Genomic DNA, 17,843 nt, shown 5'->3' with positions numbered 1-17,843 from the left:
AGAGTCATCTCGGGCTCCCACCGCCTGCCAAGTCGTCGAGGCAAATCGCCCTGGGGAGCGGGAGACTTGGATGAGCGGCGCGAGGAGCAGGCGGTGCGATGCGACACTCTTGCTTGGCCCAAGTCGTGGAGGCTGCTCCGCCAAGATCGCTGCCCAACAAATAGAGAAAAAGCCAAGGTGATCAGCTCTCTCTCTCTCTCTCTCTCTCTCGAAAAAGAGGTCTTGGGTGTTGCCAGGGCATGAGAGACCGTCAGGCTCGCCGAGATAACCGTCTTGGCTGTTCGTCCTGCGGGCCTTGGCGTTGTCGATTTGCTGTACGAGATTGATTAATGGGATGCCCAACGAACGCCATGGCCACATCCCGTTGACTGTAACATTTGCGGTACGGAGTATGGTTTATTCGAGATTTTCGAGCCCCCCTGCTGAACAAGCGCTGGCCCGTGAGATGTGGAAAAACTACCTATGGTGGGGGGGTTGATGAGCACGAGTTTCGATGATGGGATGTGCTTCGAACGGAGACTGCAGGAGATTTTCCGTCGCTGATGATGGATAGATGGGCTCATCAGCAATACTTTGTGTGTAATATTACCAATTTAGAGTACACGGCGGGTTCGCAGGGCGCAGGCGCTGGCCGGGGCGGCGTCGCATGGAAACAGAAATGACTGTTAGGGCGTGATTGGTGCCCAATTCGAATTGAGGGCCAAGGGGCTAGAAATTCAGTTCAAGTTGTTGAATTGGAGGGTATAACGCACACGAAGGGCGCCACGGAGGGCGTCGGAGATAGGAGATATCGGCCGCCACGCCGGCCGCTCGGCGGCAACGAAGGGCCTGCCGCGGGCTTCGTCCCGGGCAGTGGGCTTTGTAGTGGCCTTAGGCGCTTAGAAAAGGGGCTGCTGAAGGCCTAGTTGGGCAGCAGAGTGCAGCTGCAGTATACAAGAATAATTATATATATATTATACTTAATATACGTACAATTAACCTATTACAGTTACCCTTACTAATTTAATAATTAAGAGTCTTATATACTTATATACTAATAGTAATAAGCTTAGTAAAGCTATTTATAAGTACTAATAATACTAAAATAAGTAATAATACTACTAAAATAGTCCTTAATGCAACTACTAATTAAGTCCTTTAATTTAATTAGCTAAAGATAAAGTAAAAGCCTATAAGCTGTAGACTGCAATTAATCTATTAATTACTATGTACTAAATGCATAAGATACTTAAGAGATACTTTAAAGAGTTTAGAAAGCCTTCTCTAAGTAACTACTTGTAGGTTATAATGCACTCAGTAGGGTTAATACATTTAGTAATAGTTACTCTAATAGCCTTAGAGCTAGGTACCCTATTACTACCTACTAATAATAATATACTACGTGCGCATAGAATAGAGAATCTATTACTCTCTAATTTTGCCCTATACTATACTTAATAAGTAGAGTATAATAAAGAGCTTAGAGTATAGGAAAAGTACTTTTAATAATACTGTAACTTTTAAGAATAAATTTACTATATAGTATTTATTAATTTAAAGCTTTACTACTGTACTTTAAATAAGGAGGTTAACTAATAAATAAAAGCCCTTAAAGCCTATATTAGTATATACTCTTTTAAATATAGAAATAATATATAGGTTGCATATAACACTATATTAATAGTACTTATAAGAAAATACTTTAATAACTAATAAAATATTAAAGAATAAATTATAAAGTAGGAAAAAGTACTCTATAAAGCTTCTGCAAGTAGCCTACTATAGGCTTAATATTAAGCTTATAGTTTACACTCTTTATAATAGCTTTTGTAAGATTGTATATTTTAAGTTAGGTATATATATACTATAAAATTTATATTTATAAAGCTAAAAGGGATACTCTTATACTAGGGAGCATTTTAGCTAATATTAAATACTTTCTTTAGACTGCAGATAATATAGAGCTTATAAAAAGGGCTGCACAAGGCACTTTTAGCTTAATTAACCTTAGTAATAATGCCTCCTAAGAAGAATATAGTAATAATAATAATTAAGCTTGCAGTAGCTAGAGCTATAGCTGTAGAGGCTATTAGTAAAGCTAACTACTAAGGGATTTTAGTATACTAATAGAAACTTTAATCTTATTATTATTACTTATAATTTTATATAAAGTAAGTATATATACTAAGTGCAAAAAGTCTAGTATAAGTACTACTAAAATATTCTTTATAAAGTGCACTAATAGTTGCTAATTATACTTAAGCCTATAGTACTAAATAGATAAGTATTTCTATATACTCTCTTATTTGCAAAGGGATAGTAAGCTACTTAACTAAATAACTTAAGCCCTTATTAATAAGTAGATTTAAAGTAATTTAGAGCTTATAGAGTACTTAAAATAAATTAAATAAGTAGTTAATTTACTTAACTAACTCTATAGTAGCTACTAAGGGAAGCTATTTCTAGTATTCTTTTATACTACTTATAGTTAATACTACTTTATAGAATTAACTATATTAGACTTAAGCTTAATAGTATATATTTTTAATAATTCTTTATAATTTAAAATACTAAGAGCTGCACTCTATAGAGACTTCCTATAGGCTAGTATACAATAACTACTTATTAAAGTATATAGAACTATAGAAATTAACTTAAGGGTAACGTAGTTCACAAGTGAGTGAGCCACACAAGTGAGTGAGCCACTTTTCTAGCACCCGTACGACAAAGTGTAAGAGAAATCAACCACAACGCCTTAAATTAATTTAAACTATTCAGAATCCTCTTCTTCAGAGGTGGATTCAACTTTCTGACATGTGCGAGCATTATGTCCAGTCTCTCCACAGATGCCACATCGTCGCGCGCGTGTTTCTGTCCTCCTCGCACGACCACTACTCTGACCTGTTTCTACCTGTAACTGCTCCGTTACATCAATCTGAGACTTTATATCCTTTGCCTGATTGATTGTAAGTGTTCCACCTTTCTGAAGCTGTTTTTTTTTCGTACGGCGACGGCGGCTCATACGCTCATTTGCCTCTTGATACTCAGTCATTTGTGCCTGCATTAAAACCTGGTTATGGGCTACCACCATAATTCCTTTCTTCAGCTGCTGCATATACCTAATAATTGACGTTGGGGAGCTATTCTGATGTCGTACGATGCGATTCGTAATAAAATCAGAATGTGAATCGAATTCAATTGGGTTGTTTGGCGTCTTTGGGACCCAAGCTGCTGGTAAGCCAGCAGAAGAACCTGGAGGTGATGGCGTACGAAGCTTCACATCTAGCTGTGAAATCACATGTTCCGGATCGTACGGGACAAGGCCAGTTGCTCTAAAGCCTGCTTGAATGTTTGATGTTGTCATTGCCTTGTCGTACGCCTTATAAAAGGCTGGGAGGAAGTCTTCCTTTGCAATATGCGTAATGTGCACCCGCATAAGGACCTCAATTTCTTGGCCGTACGCCCGTTTTAAGGGACTAAAGCACCCAACATCAAGCGGCTGGAGCTTGTGCGATGAATGAGGGGGCATACAGAGCGTAATAATGTTCTGCTCCTTGCAGTATAGCTCAAAATCGACAGAATGGTGGCTTTCGTGGCCATCAAGGATGAGGAGGCGGTAAGCACCCTTCGTACGACTCCTTGTATGGAAATCAAAGTGCTGTACCCATTCTAGGCCTTTCTCATTTGTCGTCCAACCATTTTCTGTAAGTGTAATTACCCAGTCGGGTGGGAGGGGGCTGTTGCACGTCCAGGAGTCAAGATGGACCTTGCCTGCAAAGATGATGTACGGCGGGATAGAATAGCCGCACGACCCAATGCCCTGGATTACTGTAACCCATTCCTGATTCCCTTGTTGTGCTCCTCTTGGCTTGCCACGTCGTTCAGAGGCTGTAACAACCATTTCAGAGGACATCTTGCCCATCGCAAACCCAGTCTCATCAAAGTTATAGATATCGGTATCGTCTATCCCGTACTTCGCAATTGTGTTTCGTACGAGGGAAAACCACGCGCGATACGCGTCCGGATCTTCGCAGAGGACTCTCTGATAGTCGATTCTTCGATTAAAACGCGTCTGGAGCTCAGGTCGTCGTCGTACGAAGTTTGAGGCCCAGTTTGTTCCGACGCGTCGCGCGCCGCGGTCGCGAAGCAGTCGATCGGCCATTTCTCGAACAGCACTAAGGCGTGGCGAAAATGCTCGCGAATCCAGGTCAACGATGTATCGTACAATGGTCTCCTCTTCGTACGAGGTTAAATTCTGGCAGGGTGGTCGGATATCGCGTCTAGCAGGTTGGCCATGGTATCGTCGTTGGAGGGTTGCACGAGATACTTTGTAGTGAGATGCAGCCTTTCGCACGCTTAATTTTGGGTCGGATCTGAGCGCATTTAGCGCTAGGACTAAATCGCTTTCATTTGAATGTTGTACCATAGTTGTAGGTGGAGAAAAATAAAGGGAAAGGTAGGTTGTACGAAATTCTAGAAAAGTGGCTCACTCACTTGTGTGGCTCACTCACTTGTGAACTACGTTATATAGTAATAGTATTATAAAGCTTATTTTATTTAAAGTTACCCTTTACTCTTAGTTAACTGCAAATCTTATATTCTTTAAGAAACTTAAGTAATAAGGACTTTAGTAGGATAATAGCTTAGGAAATAACTACTTATAAAGAGTAGATAAGTCCTTTATTGCGCATATTAATAAAATTTATAATTAATAAGTACTTAACTATTAGCCTTTTAGCTTAGAGGCTACTCTTATAGTAGTTATACTATTACTAGCTATTTAGTTAAATAAAGTACCCCCTATGCACAAGAGATATATATATACAATAGCTATGCACTAAAAACTTATTCTTAGTAACTTTATTACTTAGTATAAGTACCTTAAGTACTTAAGCTTAAAAGTACTTAAAAGAATTATTAATGCAGCTTATAGAGTATACTTTTAAAGTATTAAAGGCTAATAGATTACTATAGTAGACTATAATACTTATACTTAAAGTAAAGCTTATTAAATAGTCTATTAAAGCCTATAAGAATTAGCTACTTAAGTGCAATTTAGTAATTAATTAATTATTAACTTTTATAATTTTAAAATAGGCTATATAGAGTATAAATTCTACATATTATTTTCTAACTGCAGTAGTAGCCTTACTTAGGACTTTTACCTTTACTAGAGGACTATAAATATACTACTTATAATAATTATAGACTTCCTTATACTCCTTAATACTTAATATAACTACTGCATAAAGGTTATTAAAATAGATAATAAGCTCCTTTACTACTATAAAATTATTATAAGTCTTAAAGTATACAGTATACACTTTAAAGTAAGTACTCTAAATACTTAAGTGCAAAATAGTACTATAGAGTATATTATAGTTATTATAAAGTAAAGAGTATATAGTATAGTAATTAATATAAGCCTTCTAAATGTACTCTAGCTTAAAATATATACTGTAGCTACTTACTTTTATAATTGCACACTATAAGTAGCCTACAGTTAGAAGACTCTATACTAACTATAGTATAAGTACTTTTAAATTAATAAAAAGGTACTCTATATAAGGCTTAATCTTTTATACTTTTAAGTATATAATTGCAAAGTATATATACTTACTATAAATACTTAATTTTACAAATAGTAGAAGTAAAGGCTTACTCTATATACTTAAATTAATTACCTTATTAGCTATAGCTGTAGTAACTCCTTTTATATATAGAATCCCCTTTATAGTAAAATATTTATAATATATAATATTATTTTTAATAAAAGTACTATTTTTAATAGTAATTTTAAAAGCCTTACTAAAAGTATATAAGAATTAGATTTTAATAAAATACAGTAGACTATTAACTACCTTATGCGCAAAGGAGTATATAAAATAAGCTTTATGCATATAGCTAATAAAGAAGTAAATAAAATTATAGAGTACGCTAAGTAAACTAGAGGGGCAGCCTATAGTAGCCCTACTCTTTATAGTTGTAAAGTTAAAGGGCCCTTAGAGGTTTATAACTATAAAGACTAGAGGTCTAAAGGCTTATAAGAAGGCTGCCCTAATAGGCCCTCTAGCCTAGTACTGCACACTAAAGTAAGATTCTAATTAATAATTCTACTAGTAATACTACTAAGAGTATCTTTCTTTATTATACTTATAATTGCACTAAGTATAAGGGGGTAAGAAAGGGGATTTTATCTACTTATAAATAGTAGTAATACTATTCCTATATATAAAATGTAGCTAAAGCTATTATATAAGTCCTTTAAGGCTGTATTTCTAGTAGAATATATATACTAAAAATATAAGACTATATAATAATTAATAAATAGTACTTATATACTACTAAAGTAGGCTAACTACTTAAACTTAGTAGTAAGTATAAATTAACTTATAATTAAATACTTTTATAGTATAGTAAATAATTTAAAAGTGCATAAGATTAAGCTCTAATAGTTTGCAATTATATAGCCTTTAGGCTAGAAGTAAGTAAAGGTAGATAGTAAGGGGCTTCCTATATACTCTACTAAATATACTTATAAGTATAATAATAATATAAGAATTATTATTAAAGTAGCTACTTTGTATAGTACTTACTAGAAAGACTTACCCCCTCTTCCTATATTATACTTTTAGCTAGTAGGATACCTACTTAAAAGTACTTTTTAAAATACTAAAAGGAGTTACCTATAAGGTTATAAGCTCTTATAATTGTAGTAAGAGGTCTCTAAAGTATCTGTATGCAGTAATTAGATTCTTAATTACTATTAAGTATATATATATAAGCTTAATAAGTATAGCTACTTTATAAAGGTAAAAGTAAGACTTATAATATATAGAGACTAATAGGTAAAAGATGTATAAGATATATATACTATAATACTTATAAGTATATTATTCTAAATACTAATAGCTTTAGCTACTTAATTTAACTTTAAGCTACTATAATATAATATAGTAAATATATTTATATATGCAGAAATTAATAAGGAAGTAAATATAAAGATACCTCTAGAATACTGCAAATAAAGTATAGTTTTATACTTATAGAAAGCTCTCTATAGTCTATACTAGTTACCCTTACTATAGTAAAGGTACTTAGAAAGTAGGCTATTAGTATAAGGCTTTTAATATATTATAAGTAAAGATTACTACTCGTAGAAAGAGTAAGTTATATTCTTCTTTTATATTAATAATTGCATATTAGTATTTCTAAAGGCTTATAAGCTTGCAGTAATAGTTAAAATATATACTCTTTAAAGTATATACTACTTTAAAAGTAGTAAAAGCTTATAATAGTTTTTAAGCCTTAAGATTCTTTACAATTGCGCATAATAGAGACTCTAACTCTTATAAATAGTATAACGTACACGCATAGCGAGTCGGCCAACATAGCGAGCCGGCCACTCCTTATCGCTAGAAAAAGCCCCTTTTCTAACTATTTATTAAAAAGTAGATTCTTAACTAATAAAGACCTAGTTTTTAGTATTAGATAACGATAAGAGTTAGATTTTAAGAAATAATATTGTAGAAATTATTGTCTCTTCCTAACCCTAGGTTCTTAGTAATCCTCTTATCTAGAGGCCTAGATAAGAGGTAAGCTTAGTAATATAGGCTAGAAAGAGATAATAATTTTAATACTATTATTTCTTAAAATCTAACTCTTATCGTTATCTAATGCTAAAAACTAGGTCTTTATTAGTTAAGAATCTACTTTTTAATAAATAGTTAGAAAAGGGGCTTTTTCTAGCGATAAGGAGTGGCCGGCTCGCTATGTTGGCCGACTCGCTATGCGTGTACGTTACACTAAGAAGTATAAGAAACTACTTCCTATGCGCACTAATATATTAAATAATAATTTATATAAGTATACTCTAATAGTAAAGGAGGAGTTACTACTGCGCAAAGGTAATATGCAGCCTAGTAAAATTAATTAATATTAATATAAAGTTAGTATAATTCTATATACTACTGTAATAATATAGTTAGATATTACTTTTACAGCTAGTAGACTTACAAAATTTAATTAAAACTTAAGTAAAGTTTACTAAAAGGCTACTAATAGAGTCCTTTAATACTTATATAAAATATAATACTTCTATCTTTACTTTAGTACTACTCTAAGTAGTACAAATAATACCCTTAAGGTAGTATTTAATGTAAGCTTTAGTAATAATATACTTTGCAGAAAGAACTTATAAGTCTTTACTATAAAGCTTTTTAGAGGCCTTATTATATAGTAGGCTAATAAGTAAAATACTATTATAATATTAATAATTAAAGTAGAGCTCCTTATACTTATGCAGGCTACTAAGGAAGCCCTTTTTGCAAGTTAATTAATTTTGCACTTATAGGTTTAACTCTCTAGTAAGTCTAGTAAGTATGTAATATATACTTTAAAAGAGTAAAGGTCTATAATAATATGTATATAATGCAATAACTAATAGATAGTTAAGTTAGTTATAAGTAAGCTTTTAAAGTTCTATATAAAGCTCTATTATATTAATATATATAATTACTAATTGTATTAAGAAATTACTAAAAGGTGTATTAATATTGCATATACTCTATTTATAGAGCTTATAGTAGATAGCCTTATAAAGGCCCTTAATATAATAAAATATAATACTTTTATATAATAACTTAATATAACTAATAAGAAAGTTATTCTTAAGAGTAATTATACTAGAGATTTAACTACTAATAAGGCTTAACTAGAAGCTAAAATAATAAAGGAGGATGTATAGGCTGTAGAGGAAGCCTATAACTTCCTATACGCTCTATAAGTATTAAAATAAATGCAGGAAATACCTTCTTGCGCACTTAAGGAGTAATAGAGTAAAAGGGCCTTTACCCTTTATAGCTATAGACTATAAAGGCTATTAAGAAGCCCTTCCCTAAGGGGGCATATTAAATTAGAGAGTATAATGCACACAAAGGGTACTATAGAGGGCATTAGAGATAGGAGATATTAACTACTATATTAGCTACTTAGTAGTAATAAAGGGCCTACTATAGGCTTTATTCTAGGTAGTAGGCTTTATAGTAGCCTTAGGCACTTAGAAAAGGGGCTACTAAAGGCCTAATTAGGTAGTAGAGTGCAGCTGCAGTACATAAGAATAGTTATATACATATTGCACTTAATATACGCACAATTAACTTATTATAATTACCCTTACTAATTTAATATAAGTAACTTATGCACTCTAACTTTATGCCTATTATACTACCTAATTAAGTATAACTCTTGTATTTAATTAATAGTTAACTACTTACTTAAATTAGTAAAGATTTATAATAATAGTTTTATTATTAAAGGCAAAAGTAAGGGGGAAAGTTAAGAATAGAATTATTACTTACATTTTTTACTATTAGATTCTTACTTAAAAATAATGAATATTAATACTTATAATAACTTTATTACTAGTAGAGTCCTACTAGACTATTAGTAATAATAATATTATTATTATTAGCTCTAGAGAATCCTACTTATAGTTATTTAAAAGCTTACTATTAATAAGCCCTCCTCTACTACTACTACTACTATTATAGTTACCTTATTAAAAATACATATTTTAAGCCTATTAATTACCCCCCTGCATTATATAGAATTATTAATTATTATACTTTTTTCTTAAGTTTTACTTAGAGTAAATTAGCTTCAGCCTTCTTATTAATAATTAGACTACTATTATAAGACTAGTAATAGAGTAAATATTACTTTAAATAAAGTTAGCTAATATAGCTATAAATTTTAATACTTTATAAAATAAGTATAAAGTACTACTTAATAAATACTATAAAGTAAAAACCCTCCTCTAATTAGAGATAATATATAATAATAAAAGTAGCTTTATATTTACTACTAATAAGGCTTAGTAATTATTTAAAGTCTAGTACTTATACTTCTAATTAGTTAAGTATAAGGGCTTTCTATATATAGAGAAGATAAGTAAGCTTTAGCCTAATAAAATAGGAATAAGCTAGTATATTATTAAAGCCTATAAGGCTAATAATATATAGAGAATCCCTAGTAAAGATAATAAGTTAGTTAAAACTATAATAATAGAATTTTAAGTAAAAAAGAGAGTAGTAGAGATTAATATAAATACTAGTTTAAACTTATTATTAAAAATAATATCTAAATTAGTAAAGGAGGTACTAAAAAAACTATTATAAAAAATAATAAAAAGTAGAAAAGAAAAGTAGGAGGCTCTTACTTCCTTTAGTAATACTCTTAAGTAAAGTCTAAGTTACTTAAGTAATACTATTACTATTCTTATAGTACCTTATAAGCCTATAGTAATAGTAGGACTGCAAGAGGCTAAATTTAATGATATTTTAAAGGTAATAATTAATTTCTAGTAGTTATTTAAGGAAAAGTTAAATAACTATATTGCAGTAAAGGTTGCAATATTTTTCTTAAAGTTACCTTATGCAGTAGTTACTTAGTTAGTAGTAAAGTTAATTAAGAGTAAGGAGGAGTTTTTATATAAAATTAGTATTATTAATTAGTTAAAAATAGCTTTAGTTAATTACTTAAGTAACTACTTAATTAATGTATAAAAATAACTGTAGTTACTTACTTTCCTACTACTTTTTTTTTTACTCCTACTTTATAAAAAAAATATCTTTTTTTATACTTACAATAATAATATCTTTTTTTATACTTACTAACTAATTAAAATAATATTCTTTTTTACTCTTTTTTTCCTATTTAAAATAATGCCTTTTTTATACTTACTAACTAATTAAAATTTTACTCTTTTTTATACTTTTTTACTCCTACTAATTAAAAAAGGCCTATTAATTAAAAAAAGTCTCCTAACTACTCTAAGCTTAAGCTACTAAATTACTACAAATTTTAATTTCTTATTACCTCTATAAGTTACTACTTACCTTTACTACTACTACTTATAGTATTTTGCCCTCCTACTTATTTACTTTAATTAGCTCTTTACTTAATTTAACGTACATGCATAGTGAGCGGATCAACATAGTGAGCGGATCACCTTTCTCTACCTTCCTACTATTATTGTAAGTTAATTCAGCAGCATCGTACGAAATCAATTAAAACTACTTATCATCCTCTTCTTCAGAGGTCTCCCAAACTACCTGACATGTTCGTACGTTATGTCCAGTCTTTCCGCAATTGCCACATCGCCGACCGCGCAATTCACCCCCCTCTGTACGAGCTCCCTCCTGACGCACATTTTCGCCTCCAGCATCAACAATACCCTTCTCTACCCGGATTGCCTCTGCTTCAGCTGCATTAAGGGACCCTCCAAGACGTAGTTGGGTTTTTTTAGCCCTCCGACGCTTGCTTAGTATCTCATTTGCCGTACGAAGCCCACGGCACTCAGCTTCAACAAGAGCTAGTTTGTGTGCTAACTTGCTAATACCTTTAGCCTGCAAGTCAACTACTTCGTACAAATGGGTTGGTGAGCTATGTTGATGACTAGTAATCCTTTTCTTAAGTGATGCAGAGCTTCGTACGGCGTCATGTGCTGTAGTTGGTGTCTTTGGGTCCCAGGAGCCCTGGCTGCTTGGGCGTGAGTTGGATGGTGTTGGCGTCTTTGGCTTGAAATCCAGCCGGGAAATAACTACTTCTGGGTTAAAAGGGACAAGGCCAGCCTGTCTAAAGCCAGCTCGTACGTTTTCTTCACCCATTGAAGTAAAAAAGGCTGCCTTAAAGGCAGGAAAGAAATCGTCCTTAGTAATGTGCGTAATCTGCATCCGCATCATTTTCTCAATTTCCTTGCCGTACGACGCCTTTAGTGGACTAAAACAGCCAACATCAAGAGGCTGGAGCTCGTGCGATGAATGGGGAGGCATGCAAAGAGCAATAATGCTGTGTTCCTTGCAGTAATCGTCAAACTTGGTGGACTTGTGGCTGTTGTGGCCATCAAGGATTAGGAGCCGGAAAGCACCCTTCGTACGAGACTTTGTGCACTTTTCAAAATGCTGTAGCCAATCTAGGCCAATCTCATTTGTAGTCCATCCATTTTCGCTAGGGTGGACGCGCCATTGGGGTGGGAATTGGCCATTGGTATACCACGAGAGGAGGTGATATTTGCCCTTGACGATGACGTACGGAGGCAGCGCCCAGCCATCTGCACATACGCCCTGAATGACAGAAACCCATTCGCGATTGCCAGGCTGCTTCGTACGAGGCCTTCCCTTACGGTCGGAAGTTGTAACAACCTTTGCGTGCGACAGCATTCCCATCAAGAAGCCTGTCTCATCAAAATTGTAGATATCGTCATCGTGGATTCCGTACTTTGCGATTGTGTTTCGTACGAGGGCAAACCAGGCCTGCACAATTGCAGGATCCTCAGCTAATGCCCTCTGATAGTCGATTCTACGTCGAAAACGCGTCTTTAGTTGTGGTTGACGTCGTACGAAGTTCTCTGCCCATCGGGGTCCAACACGCGTCGCGTCGCGTTCGTCAAGGAGGCAATCAGCCATATCTCGTACGTCGTCAAGTCGCGGTGGAAATCCTCGATCGATTAGGTCAATAACTCGTTCAAGAATCACTGTTTCTTCTAGCTCAGTCATCTTCATTGATTTCGATCGCGTTTCTTGTCGTGGTAGTCGTCCGATGCGTCGGTAGTTAAGGGTTGAGAATGGGATCTTGTAGATAGAGGCTGCTTTTCGTACGGATAGTTTTGGGTCTTTTTGGATAGCTTTAAGTGCAAGAATAATGCGGCTTTCATTTGAGGAGGATTCCATAGTCGTGCGTAGAGGAAAGTTGTTGTAAGGAGGAAAGGTAAGAAAGAAGGGGAAAGTGATCCGCTCACTATGTTGATCCGCTCACTATGCATGTACATTAATAAAATTATATAGAGCTATTATTATATATATAAAATAAATTTAATTAGTAAATAAATACTCTAGAGGTACTACTTGCAGTATTTTCTACTTTCTTTTTATATAGCTAAATACCTTTTTAATAATAATATAAAGCCTTAAGTAGTATAAGTTATATAACTCTACTAGTATCTCTAGCTATAACTCTCTATTAGTAAATTCCTTTAAATAGTACTTTTTACCTAAATATAGAGTAATTATCCTTCTTTAGCTAGTAAAACTACTATTACTAAAATAATACCTCCCCTATAGTATTTTAAATAATCTACTAATTACTTATTTTAGTAGAACTGTATTATATATAGAGCTCTTAGCTCCTACTAATACATATAAAAATAATTTATTAAATTTTACTACTATAAATATATTTTATAATATATATTACTTCTAATTAAAGAATTAATTTTACTACTTAAGAGGAATAAAAGCTTAAATAATGTAAGTAGAATAGCTTTATAGATAATATAAAGGATAAGTGCATATATCCTTTATAAGGATATTATTATAGAAGTAAGAATATAATAATATAGGGGTAGTAATATAGCTATTCTTTAGGCTTATAAGGAGAGAATATAGTAAATATATTTATCTACTAAGGTAGAAGTTACTTATAGAAGGAAAGAAATATCCTTTAAATACAAGAGATAATCTAAATCTTTATATAGACCTTTTTACCCTTAATAAATCCTTTAGAATCCCCTAGAATCCCTATTAATAATACAATCTTAGGGATTATGCAACCTACTTGCATATTAGCTTATAAATTAGCTTATAAATTAACTTATAGTTAAAGATATCCCTTTAATAGTTAATAAAGTAAATTGGATTAGAAATCTATAGTAAGAGACTTTTCTTCCTCTTTCTTTTTCCTTCTAGTATTAAATTTCTAGTCTATTAGAATACTAGAAACTAGAAGTAGGTATTAAAGTAGTTAAATACCTTATAATACCTTATATAAAGTTTAATAATAACTTTATATTAAAAATAATAGATAGTTAATATTTATATCTTTAATAAATAAGTATACTATTAATTACTCTAATATACTTATTAAAGTAATTATTCTTTACTAAAAGCTTAATTAATAGAGAAATATACTTAAGCTATAGTTAAATAATAATTTCTTAATAAAGTATAACTATAGCTATAAGGAGTAATTAACTAATTATAGAAATAGTATTCTATAAGATTTAGAAGAAGTAAATAGTATTATACTAAGTTTCTTCTTAATTAACTATATATAGAAATATAAGGAGTTTCTATTTAATTAACTAATTTGCAGTAACTTTTATAAAGCTACTATTATTAAATTATACTTTAAATTAATAAAAGTCTACTTTTATTAAATAAAAGAGATTTTTAAATTAAATATTAGAGTTATTAAGAAAATACTCTACTAGCTTTACTATATAATTTACTCTACTAAAATAAGTAATTTATTAATTAGAATAGCTTCTTTTTTTAATTTTATTAAGTATAGTAATAATACTTATAGTAGTAATAATAGCTACTACTACTATAAATAAAATTACTATAAGAATCTTATAATAATTATTTATAGAGTATTACTATTAGTATATTATTACTACTCCTTATTTCTAATTCTTAATTTAATTCTTAATTAAGGAATCTTATAGTATTAAGAAAAATAGTAGAAAAGTTACCTTTTATTAATACTTTCCCCTTTTTAGTAGCTTTCATAATACTTTTAGAAAAATACAATACATAATTTTAACTTTTAAGCTCCCTACACTATATTAAGTAAAGTGCACCCGGATTCGTGGATCCGAGAGTTATGCACGCCGGATTTCGCCTCTGGCCCTCGATTCGTATTGACCTAGCCCCTAACTGATCACGCCCTTAGAGACAGAGTGAAGATGTGTTGCATAGATGTGCACATATTACATCGTAGATGGGGAGGGAGGCCCGTGTTGGTTTCATTAGTCGCCAACACGTCATTCAATACGCCGAGTGCACAACCTCTTCGAGTTTCACTTGTTCATCACCGGGCACTGTGAATCATCCCCGGCACCCTGTTCGTGGCGGGCATCACATCCTTTCCTTGCGATGTACAGAGTATCTGTATTTGATTAGTGACAGCGGTACCAAGCCCACCTGACTTTGCCCTCAACATAGGTCGAATAACCTGACCGCCGCCGAAAGCAGAGTGAGCACCGGTGGTCCGTGGGCGAAGGCATCCGACGGGGAGGGACAGGTATGAAGGACCCTCCCGACATAATGGACGCCCGGCCAGGGGTGGCTCGGATGTGCGCCGAAGACTGCCATCCCCTTTCAGAAATGGTTGTCCTGGCGGCAACAAGCCCTGTGTAACAAGTTCGACAACCGGGCGGTATGGAGAGAGTGAGAGAGAAGAGAGAATGAGGAAGAGGAACGGACGGAGAGAGGCATCGTGAGGGCCAAGACAGTGAGGTTACACCCATCGGCCGATTTCCAAAGTCCCAAGACCCGATGATATCAAGGGGGCGAGGCCTCGACGCGTCGACAAGCGACGATATTGTGCAATATGCGAGCCGCCTCCCCCCCCCAATCTCCGGGTCCCTGTCAGCCGACTCTACATCTGGGCGGCTGATTTAGATTTCAAGAGAAAGCGAGAAGAAAAAAGAAAAGAAAAAGTTGAAACGAGCATCGCGCCCACCGACCCCCGTCAACGCCAAGCAGTCATGAAAAGGGCCCAGGCTCCAGCTGTAGCCAGCTCGTCCGAGAGGTCGAATGATTGAGGCCACAGGCACAAACATGCATGTTGAGAGAAGAACAGGCACAGCACAGTTCAACGGTCAATAGGCGCGATGTGGTTATTGGCCGCATCCCGCGGGGCTCGGAAACCCAATTGCCATGCAAGGCACCTGCAACCTATTGGTCTCTCACACGGACTTCGAGATGGATCAGATAATCGGGGCACAGAGTGCGTTCTCCCCCTTCCCCCCCTGGTATTGGGCCCCCCGGAGGACAAGAACTTTGCAGAGGGGGGGACAAGAACATCAAGCTTCGCTGGACAACACACCCAACGTCAGGTCCGGCAGATGCTGCCCCCTTCTCCGGAGTGAAGCTTGCTTATGCTTAGCTCGTTAGCCCGTCGACAGGAGAAAAAGGAGAATTTTGAAGTAAAAGACTCCTGCAATCTCGACTCCACGATGGGGGGAGGAGGGTTCCACGGACTCCTGTCTCGCCCACCGGGACGCATTTGGAGACGACTTAGCCGCCGCCGCCGTTGGACGACATGTTTCCGCCCATTCGTGAGCGACGAGCTGCATGCACGCTGCAGAGAGGCGCATGTTTGGTGCGACGACCTGAACCTGAAGCTCTGGGTAAGGGAAGCTTCCGTAAGTCGGGACCGGGATGGGGGGGGGATCATCCCCCACTCGAGACTCGAGAAGGTCGCCGCCTGGCATCTGTCAGAGAGTTCCTTCAAGGCCAAAAGAATCTTCCCAAGCCCACGACCAACACCTTCTCGGCGACTCGCCACAAAGCAGGCGAGAGAGAATACGGGGCGATGCACGCATCCACCCTCCCTTGTCGCGTTGGACGGAGAAATACCTTATCTGAGACGAATCGACGACCCCACAACTCTACCTGATTTAAAATTCCAATATAACGCCGGGACCAGGGGGGGGCAGAATCCACCACCGAGCGAGCCCCGCGCCACTGCCCGGCCGTCGTCGTCGTCTTAGTCTTCCCCTGATGCGCGAGCGAGAGAGATGGAGTCTCCTCCGAGGCCAACGGCGCCCCGGGAGTCGCTCCGGATGAGGCCAGCGACTCCCCCCTCCTCGAGAGCACGATTTCCTGATTCTTCTTAGCCCTTCTTCCCCCTTGCGGTATGTGGGCGAGGGGCGGGCGGCCAAAGGGGCCCCCTAAAATCAGGTGTGTTGTGTCGGATGGGCCTCTGAATCCCCTTTCAGGAACATGCCCCTCTCGCGTATACGGATACAGCAACAATAATCCACTGCGGACGATTACCGGGACACCATCGTCTTCCGATGCCATCCACGACATCCACGATTCAACAGGCTCGAGATCCTCTGATGGATTCACATCTCCACTCATGATACGGATACTGGGTCTCTAACAGTCCGAGCTGCTCCCCCCTTTTCTTCCCTCTATCTGGGACCGTGGGCAGAAGAAAGGGGAAAAAAGAGCGAGAGAAAAGAATTGTTCCCATCAAAGACGTGATGCCCACGCCCCGGCCCCGACTGTCATCCCGTCTTTTCTCGGACCACAGCACCAAATCCTTGTCCGTCCTCCCCCCCCCCCCCCCCCCCCCCCCCCCCGCCCATCAATTATTCCCTGACTTCTAATTTCGCACCATTCCCATTTACCGCCTCCAACTCGGACCCCGGTCCGTTTCCCAAACGTCAACTCGCTCTGACAGGCCTAGTCGCGCGAGGTTAGTGGCCCAAACAACTCCCTCACTCCTGGTCCCTCGTTTCCCCTAAACAAATAAACGAACCCGTCATGGTTCTCGTCCGTAGCTTGCATTTCAAGAAAACTATCCGTACTCTACTCCCCCCCCCCTGGTTGTCCCTGGTCTTCCGTCCCATGTCCCGGTGGGCGTCTAATTCGTGCGATTCCCTCCAAATCGCGGGTCGCTGCGGCACATACCTCACTGCCACCGCGGATACTCTATTACAGGTGATTACTTATACTGTTTACGAGTACCTCTTTGCGGAAACAGAGTAGCAAAAGGTACTCTACTCTGTAACGACCCACGCGCAATATGCTTCCTTTTCCTAGTCCTGGACCAGGGGGAGAGGAGGATGAGGAGGGGGTGCGTGCTCGCACTACCTCAGTGACTGACCACCAGCTCCAGCGTGATCCAATGTCCCCCCCCCCCCCCCCATCCATCATCCAATACCATGGCCCTCCTCGCCAAGGATTCCAGACGAAAGGGCAGACGCAGAGGTGCCAAGCACCCGTCGTCGAGAGCCTCTCTCGGTACGGTTCCACTAGGCCTCAATGCTACCTTGATCCTCGCCGAGA

This window comes from Colletotrichum higginsianum, chromosome 6 (genome assembly GCF_001672515.1).
Source record: "Colletotrichum higginsianum IMI 349063 chromosome 6, whole genome shotgun sequence".
NCBI lineage: Eukaryota > Fungi > Ascomycota > Sordariomycetes > Glomerellales > Glomerellaceae > Colletotrichum > Colletotrichum higginsianum.
Note: the sequence above shows the minus strand (reverse complement) of the source record.